Raw genomic sequence first — 9,679 nt, forward strand, 5'->3', positions numbered from 1 at the left:
TTTTTAATTCTCTGCGCCAAGCATTTAACTAGAATTTTTGCATCACAACACTGAAGTGTAAGAGGTCTCCAATGTTTTAATGGACTGGATCTTTATATTTACCACTTGGATCCTGTTTCAGTAAGAATGAAATCAGACCTTCTTGTAGCGTGTATGATTTATCTACCATTTATATAGGAGTGGTTAAATCATGCTAATAATGGTGCTCTGAGTATATAAAAAAAGGTTTGGTATACTTCAACTGGTATGCCATCCAGCCCTGGAGTTTTCCCAGCCTTAAAGGATTTAATTGCACCAAGAAGTTCCTCCTCTGTAATTTGGTCTTCACATGAGTCTTTCTATACAGATGTTAATTTTACATTATTAATAGGGGAAAAAATTCATACAATTAGCTTCAGTTAGTTGAGATGGGGGAGACTGAAACAAAAATATATTCTTCAAGTACTTTACTTCCTCTTTCAAAATATCATTAGGTGAATGATGCCTGACTCCATCTTTTGTAAAAAAATTGGTAGCATTTCTATTTTGAAGATTTAAAAAGTATTTGGTGCATTTTTCCCCATATTACGTCCAGTTCACTTTATTTTTATAATATATTACACTGGATCTTTCTTGAATAAGTTCTGCCATTTCTTCTTTTTTTAACTTATTCTGAGCCTATATGGTACAGTTTTTATTGCTATCTATCTGTTCTGTTAATCCTTCAATTTCCTTTGTTAATATGGGCTCTTTGACCTAAATTGCTTTTGTTTTATAGATGAGTACTGAATTGCATGGCCTCAAAAGGCACATTTAAAAGTGTCCCATACAATAAGGGGATCTGCTGTACCTATGTTATGTCGGAAAAAGACAGTTATAAATTATTCTGTCCTAGTTAAAAACAAGTTATCATCCAGTAGGCTTTGATTCAATTTCCAATATCCTCACCCACGTGGAAATTCTGTAATATATATGCCAATTATGTGATGGTCCGACCGCATTCTGTCCCCTATCAATACTTTTTAAACTTTTGGTGCCAGAGAGAATGTCATAAGAAAGTAATCAAGACGACTAGCTTGATTAAGCCTCCGCCATGTATATCTCACTAGGTCAGGGTATTTAATCCTCCATATATCCACTAATTCCAATATATCCAGGACATTCATGATTTCCTAAGTGCCTGAGGGTGATAGTTTGTAGTGTGATTTCCTTTACGGTCCATAGAGGTATTTAAAACCGTATTAAAATCTCCCACCATAATAATAGAGTCTAGTGCTGCTTGTAGAGTTGATAAATTCTTATATATATTTTCAAAGAAGCTTGGATCATCATTATTTGCACCTTATAGGTTAATAAACCATATATGTTTATGGTCCAATAACATATTTAAAATGATCCATCTACCTTCCTGATCTGTTGGACATTTTGCACATTTGGATCAAAATTACTGTTAATTAATATCATCAAAACTTTTGAGTTTCTTTGCCCATGGGAGAAATATATTTCACCCCCCAGTCCCTTTTCCACAAAACTTAATCTAAAATTGTTGAATGAGTTTCCTGTAAACAATAGATATTATATTCCTTCTCTTTTAGCCAGTTAAATACTGATCATCTTTTCTTATTATCTGCTAAACCATTACAATTGTAACTGGCTATACTTATTTCACCACTTACCATAATGAGACACAACTTTCAATTATATTTATATATGTTTGTAAATGTACCATTAAAAAGTAGCATGAAGATTGGGTGTCTATATAGCTGTACCATATTTGGATTGCTACTAAGTAAACCTCCAATTGGTCCCCACTATTTCACAGCTAAAACCCCTCCTCATCCCGAGTTGGGTTGTCATCCCAATGCCTGGCAGACCACCCCCGACCCCCCGGATCCCATGGCCCCGGAGAGACCGGGGCCCATCTTTCGAAAAGAGCCCACAGAGCCACCCACAGAACAGAAGCAGATCAACCACCAAATGCATTTCCATCGCCCTCACCTCGATTTGTATTATATATAGCCATTAAAAATATATATATTTTTAAAAATCGTGTTATATCGTGCTCTGCATGCATTATTTGGTGTTTTACATTGTACACTGAGGATATTTTTGCAGAATTCTGGAGACAGGAGGACAAGCCCTGGTGTCTCCTCCTTCCTTCAGGAGGATGATTATGATACTGTTCTGCTCTGTACTTGTGTTCAGCTGATTAGTGGTCAAGGGGGTCAGTATTAAATAAATCATATATTATTTATGTTGGATACACAGACTGAAAGGGGGGTAGGGAGTGGGACATCATTTTTTGTTATTCTTGGTCTCATCTGTTCATCACTATAGAACACTATAGGCTGAGTATAGAACAGTTTCAATTTATCTTGCTCATCCCAATGAAATCAGGGGGACCCCCATTAGCCTAAAAATATTAACTTGACAGACACACCCCCGATACAGCGTTTAACACTGTTACGCTATATCAGAAACACACTGACAGAACAAAGTAATAATCATCCTGAGAATACTTCCAGAACCACCTGAATGTCACTTTACGGCAACTGCAGGAAGAGAGGTTAAAGATACAGCATGACACTGCAAGTAGGCCGAAATCAATCAGCTGAATTCTATCATTCATCAGAGAGGGGAGAGAGAGAGATAGGGATAGAGTTAAATGTTGTCCTCCACTCTCCTCCTCTCTTCCCTCTCTCCTCCTCTCTTCCTTCTCTTCCCTCTCTCTTCTCTATCTCCTCCTCTCTTCCTTCTCTTCCTTCTCTTCCCTCTCTCCTCCTCTCTCCTCTCTTCCGTCCTCCTCTCTCTTCCCTCTCCTTCTCTCTCTCCTCCTCTCTTCCCATCTCTCCTCTCTCCTCCTCTCTCCTCCTCTCTCTCTCTCTCCTCCACTCTCCTCCTCTCTTCCTCTCTACCTCTCTTCCCTCTCTTCCCTCTCCCTCTCTCCCCTCCACTCTTCCCTCTCTCCTCCTCTCATCTCCTCTCTCCTCTCTCCTCCTCTCTCCTCTCTCCTACTCTGTTCCTCTCTTCTCCTTTCTCCTCCTCTCTTCCCTCTTCTCCACTCTTCCCTTTCTCCTCCCTCTCTTCCCTCTCTCCTCCTCTCTTCCCTTTTCTTCCCTCTCTTCCTCCCTCTTCCTCTCTCTCTCCTCTTCCCTCTCTTCCTCCTCTTTTCCCTATTTTCCCTCTCTCCTCCTATTTTCCCCTCTCTTCTCCTATTTTCCCTCTCTTCCCTTTCTCTTCCTCTCCTCCCTCTCTCCTCATCTCTTCCCTCTCTCCTCCTCTCTTTCCTATCTCTCCTATCTTCCCTCTTCCCTCTCTCCTCCTATCTTCCCTCTCTCCTCCTATCTTCCCTCTCTCCTCCTCTCTCCTCCTATCTTCCCTCTCTCCTATTGGATGTGGATCAGAGAATGTTGTTGTTTCATGTTGAAGTGACTATTTCGGAATGTGTGAGAGAGCACACACACACACACACACCCACAACACACACCCACACACACACACACACACACACACACACACACACACACACACACACACACACACACACACACACACACGCGCAAGATGAGACTGCAGTCAAAGCTATAAATGGTAGAGATAAACAAACACAGAGTGTAATATCACTCTGCTCTCCCCTCAGATGTGTGTGTTTGTGTGTGCGTGTGTATCGGGGTCTGTGTGTGCACTTTTTTTGTTGGGGTATTGTCCTGTGAATATCACGGTGGCCGTGGCAGTTTGCCTGAGTAACCAGAAGGAGGCAGTGGATTCCTCTTCTCTCCTTTCACAGAAGACAGCATTTTGGGTAGTACATTTAACTGAATGACCAGTGTATTGTACTAAAAACTGTTACTTTTAAGATATACTACAGAGTTACAGTTTCACATGATAAAAGTCATAGAAATTGCTACTAACATATATTTGCTGTTCTGTTTCTGTATGTGTATTAAGTCCTTGTTCCTCTCTGTCTCTCTTTGCTCTCTGTGTTTCCAGGCTCCAGGTCAGTGGGTGTAGTGGAGTAGAGGCGTCCCAGGGAGGAGTGAGATTCTGGGGATGAGAGGTACCTCTTCCCTCCCTGTCTCCCGCAGAGAAACAGGAGAACACTGGGACTCACTAACAGGTATGACCAGGGCTTAACATTCTATTCTCTTTCAATATCCCTATGGATCTAGCGTGCATGACTATATGGTGTTGGTCTACCATTTTCCCATACAAATGAAAACACCATTTGTGTTATATTATCAGCTATGTACATGTTTTAGCAATGTAGGCCTACCTTATTGCTTCTTATCCCTTGTGCAAATAGCCTACAGCTGTGTCTGTCCGGAGATCACTGGCTTGGGAAACTCTGAGGGCCCAGAATATTTGATCAATGTTGCAAGTTTGCTAGAGCAACTTCAGGACCAACTAGGTTGATAGTTGATACAATGTTTCAAGTTCCTTGCAGACAGGCCATGCGTAGCCAATGGGATGGATAGGATCCTTGCAGACAGGCCATGCYTAGCCAATGGGATGGATAGGATCCTTGCAGACAGGCCATGCGTAGCCAATGGGATGGATAGGATATGTATTTTTATCAGGATATGTTCTACCTTCAGGGTGCAATGTTTTTATTGGTTGGCTTTATGTAGGCTATTTTTACGTAGTTGGCAATAGAAGTTACTTTTAGATTTGTATCATTTTCATTTAGCTTTAGATAGACAGTGATTTTGAGGTATGAAGACATTATAAATGAAAATGAAACTGTTCCACAAAAATGTGCATATGAAAACCATAACTGGCACGCAGATTGGTAGAAATGGTCAAATAAATTGGCACTTGACATGAAAAAGGTCGCCGACCCTTGGTGTAGCCAGTTACTGGCAAGAGAGGATGGTCGGGTCGGGCACGGGTGTTTTCTTCTGGTTATGTTGATCTCTGGCTCCGTCTTGAGTAATTTGTGCGTCTTAATTATTTAATCACAGTGCCCTTAAAGCATCAGACAAGCTCAGTACATATAGTTGATTATATTAAAACACATAGGGTGTGTCTATAGATGAAGAAATACACCCTTAAAAATTTTGACCAATCGAAACAGACAACTTTCTGTCGACCAAGATGTTTTGGGGTCGGGGACAGCCCTGAAATAGTTGTTGTAAGAATAGTAGGGAAAGATAAAGAAAAAGGTGAAAATGGGTGGTATGTACGATGTTGTTTGTGCTCCAGTGGTTGCTATTTTCTCATGGCAATGGGCCACAAATCTTACTGCTGTGATTGCACATTGTGGTATTTCGCCTAACAAATGGGAGTTTATCATTGGCAAAAAAAGTACCCAATTGTAATACTTGAGTAAAAATATAGATACCTTAATAGAAAATGACTCAAGTAAAAGTGAAAGTCAGCCAGTAAAATACTACTTGAGTAAAAGTCTAAAAGTATTTGGTTTTAAATATACTTAACTTTTACTTGGTACTCATCCCGGATCCGGGAGCACCCCCCACAGTAAAAAAGCTGACTAGCATAGCCTAGCATAGCGTCACAAGTAAATACAAGCATCTAAATATKATTAAATCACAAGTCCAAGACACCAGATGAAAGATACAGATCTTGTGAATCCAGCCATCATTTCTGATTTTTAAAATGTTTTACAGGGAAGACACAATATGTAAATCTATTAGCTAACCACGTTAGCAAAAGACACCACTTTTTTTACTCCACCAGTTTTTTACTCCATCAGTAGCTATCACTAATTTGACTAAATAAAGATATATATAGCCACTAACCAAGAAACAACTTCATAAGATGACAGCCTGATAACATATTTATGGTATAGGATATGTTTTTTTAGAAAAATTTGCATTTTTCAGGTATAAATCACAGTTGTACATTGCAGCTGCAATCTGAAATAGCGTTGGAAGCAGCCGGAATAATTACAGAGACCGACGTCAATTACCAAAATATATCGTTATATTAGCATACCACATGAGCTAACATCACCCCAGCATTAAATCAAGGCAAAGGGGGCGATAACGTTATCGCCACCAAAATATATTAATTTTTTCACTAACCTTCTCAGAATTCTTCAGATGACAGTCCTGTAACATCATATTACACAATGCATATAGAGTCTGTTCGAAAATGTGCATATTTAGCATCACAAATCGTGGTTATGCAATGTAATCTGTCAAAACATGGCATGCATTCGGGCCGGCACCATCTTGGAAAGGCACCTATGTTTACGATTATTTATCGATTAGATTGACTAAAAAAATACAGGTTGGACAGCTAATGAAAGATGCATTGGTTATTAATGCAACCGCTGATTTAGATTTTTAAAATTTACGTTACTAGACATACATTGTGAGTTACAGCCAGACTAGTGCCGCAAAAAATGGCTGACAACTGCGTTTACATTTTTCCACATAAATACGGACGAGCTTCCATCAGTATCTTGGGCAATGTGTCCTTTGTCCAAAAGAATCGTTGCTTTGTTGTAAAACGACCTCCTCAACTTCCGAACTAGCAGCTAACGATAGCTACACGGCACACACATGCCCAAATCCTCAAACGCAATACTAAGGAAATTCAGAAAAATAGCAATATACTCGCATAAACTGATATAAATCGGTTTCAAATAACTTCGTTATGATATCTCTAACACCTATATCGAATTAAATCACAGACGGATATATCTTTGATCAATAACGAGAGCTTTTGAGCATGCGATTCTGATGTCCTCCCTTGCGTCCTGGCGAGCGTCAAAAAGAAGGGTCATCTCACTCCATTCCCTTTTATAAACTCTGAGAAGCACCTAGAGACACCATTCCACTTCTCATTGGTTACTGACATCCAYGGGAAGGCGGGTGCAGTTCATTTCGATCCATAGGGCATACACAGAGCTTAAAACTGATCCGAGATCAGAGACTATTTTTCAGAGCTTCGCATGTCCTGTCATGAMTTTCGCTGTAGAAAGAGTTCTGGTTCACACACAGACATAATTCAAACGGTTTTAGAAACTAGAGATTGTTTTCTATCCAATAGTAATAATAATATGCATATTGTACGAGCAAGAATTGAGTACGAGGCAGTTTAATTTGGAAATGTAAAAAAATAAATAGTGCTAACAGCTCCCCCTATTGAGAAAAGGTATCAAAAGTAAATGTAGTTGCAAAAATATACTTAAGTATCAAAAGTACAAGTATAAATAATTTCAAACCAGATGGCACCATTTTCTTGTTTTTTTTATTTACAGATAGGTAGGGGTGCACTCCAACACTTACACATCATTTACAAACGAAGCATTTGTGTTTAGTGAGTCCACCAGATCAGAGGCAGTAGGGATGACCAGGGATGTTTCCTTGATAAGTGTGTGAATTGGACCAATTCCTTTCCTGCTAAGCATTCAAAATGTAACGAGTACTTTTGGGTGTCAAGGGAAATGTAGGGAGTAAAAAGTACAATATTTTCTTTAGGAATGTAGTGGAGTAGAAGTAAAAGTTATCCAAAAATATAAATAGTAAAGTAAAGTACAGATACCCCCAAAAACGACTTAAGTAGTACTTTAAAGTATTTTTACTTAAGTACTTTACACCACTGGAGTTTATCGATGTTTGATTTATTTTCAAAATTCTGTGTAATCTGAGAGGAAATATGTCTCTAATATGGTCATACATTTGGCAGGAGGTTAGGAAGTGCAGCTCAGTTTCCACCTCATTATGTGTGAAGTATACACATAGCCTGTCTTCTCTTGAGAGCCAGGTCTGCCCACGGCAGCCTCTCTCAATAGCAAGGCTATGCTCACTGAGTCTGTAGATAGTCAAGGATTTTCTTAATTTTGGGTCAGTCACAGTGGTCAGGTATTCTGCCACTGTGTACTCTCAGTTAGGGCCAAATAGCATACTAGTTTTCTCAGTTTTGTAGTTGTTTCTTTCCATTGTGCCTTTTTGTTTTCTCAAGACTTGGTTGGGTCTAATTGTGTTGCTGTCCTGGGGCTCTGTGCGGTCTGTTTGTATTTTTGAACATAGCCCAAGTCCGACAAAATCTGCGCAGAAGATCTCTCTCTCTCTCTCCTTCTCTTGCTCTCTCTCCATCTCTCTCTCTTTCTCTCTCGCTCTCTGTCTCTCCCTCTCTCTCTGTCTCTGGGAGGCCCTGGACATTGTGAATGTTCTGAGTCTGTGTGTCGGCCGCTGGGCTGAAACTGACAGCGGAAGGACCCAGTGATGAAAGATAAGGGTTTACATTCAAGTTAGTGCACATCGATGAATGTGTACTCAGTATTTTAAAAAGAGAACACAAAACCTGTGTCTTATTGCCAGCTCCCATGGAGGGCTCTGCTTGTTGCAGTTTCAACCCTGCTGCTCCAGTTTGTATGGTGATAGTGGTGTGTGGTCTGGTCTACACAGCTGCTGTCCTTTCCTCTTACCTCTGTCTACATTACCAGGTTCAGCCTCTTTCTCTCCCCTCCGTACCTCCCTCCCATCTCTCCCATCACCTCTCCCCAGCCCAGCTGTTCCCTTCCCTCACTTTGCTCAGGCATTGTAGGGCTGGTCAACTATATCTCTCTATATATACAGTGGGGAGAACAAGTATTTGATACACTGCCGATTTTGCAGGTTTTCCTACTTACAAAGCATGTAGAGGTCTGTCATTTTTATCATAGGTACACTTCAACTGTGAGAGACGGAATCTAAAACAAAAATCCAGAAAATCACATTGTATGATTTTTAAGTAATTCATTTGCATTTTATTGCATGACATAAGTATTTGATCACCTACCAACCAGTAAGAATTCCGGCTCTCACAACCTGTTAGTATTTTCTTTAAGAAGCCCTCCTGTTCTCCACTCATTACCTGTATTAACTGCACCTTTTGAACTCGTTACCTGATAAAAGACACCTGTCCACACACTCAATCAAAACAGACTCCAACCTCTCCACAATGGCCAAGACAGAGAGCTGTGTAAGGACATCAGGGATGAAAATTGTATAACCGCACAAGGCTGGGATAGGCTACAGGACAAAGGCACGCAGCTTGGTGAGAGAGGCAACAAACTGTTGGCGCAATTATTAGAAAATAGAAGAAAAAATAAGAAGAAAGTTCAAGATGATGGTCAATCACCCTCGGTCTGGGGCTCCATGCAAGATCTCAACTCGTGGGCATCAGATGATCATGAGGAAGGTGAGGGATTCAGCCCAGAACTACACGGCAGACCTGGTCAATGACCTGAAGAGAGCTGGGACCACAGTCTCAAAAGAAAACATAGTAACTACACTAACGAGCGTCATGGATTCAAATCCTGCAGCGCACACAAGGTCCGCCTGCTCAAGCAGGCGCATGTCCAGCCCGTCTGAAGTTTGCCAATGACCATGCTGGATGATCCAGAGGAGGAATGGAGAAGCGTGCATGTGGTCTGATGATCAAAAATAGAGCTTTTTGGTCTTAAAACTCCACTCGCCGTGTTTGGGACGGAAGAAGCAAGGATGAGTACAAACCCCAAAGAACACCATCCCAACCGTGAAGCATGGAGGTGGAAACATCAGTCCTTTGGGGGATGCTTTTCTGCAAAGGGACAGGACGACCTGCAACCGTTATGAGGTGAGGAGGATGGGGCCATGTAATGCGCAGACTTAGCCAACAAACCTTCCTTCCCTCAGGAAGAGCATTGCATGATGGGTCTGGCTGGGTCCGTCCAGCATTTGGACAACGACCCGAAATCTCTCCCTTT

The 9,679-nt window shown here is 40.9% G+C and overlaps 1 protein-coding gene across 1 annotated transcript in view; it reads left to right on the top strand.

The window, feature by feature from the left end:
* The first annotated feature begins 3,473 nt into the window (after positions 1-3,473).
* Positions 3,474-9,679, top strand: part of LOC112071054 (leucine zipper putative tumor suppressor 2 homolog) — a 53,066-nt gene continuing 46,860 nt past the window's right edge. Inside the window, 2 exon segments of the mRNA XM_024138506.2 lie at positions 3,474-3,781; positions 3,970-4,096. The gene's annotated coding sequence lies outside the window, so the exon portion shown is untranslated.

This window comes from Salvelinus sp. IW2-2015, unplaced genomic scaffold (assembly GCF_002910315.2).
Source record: "Salvelinus sp. IW2-2015 unplaced genomic scaffold, ASM291031v2 Un_scaffold1502, whole genome shotgun sequence".
Lineage (NCBI taxonomy): Eukaryota > Metazoa > Chordata > Actinopteri > Salmoniformes > Salmonidae > Salvelinus > Salvelinus sp. IW2-2015.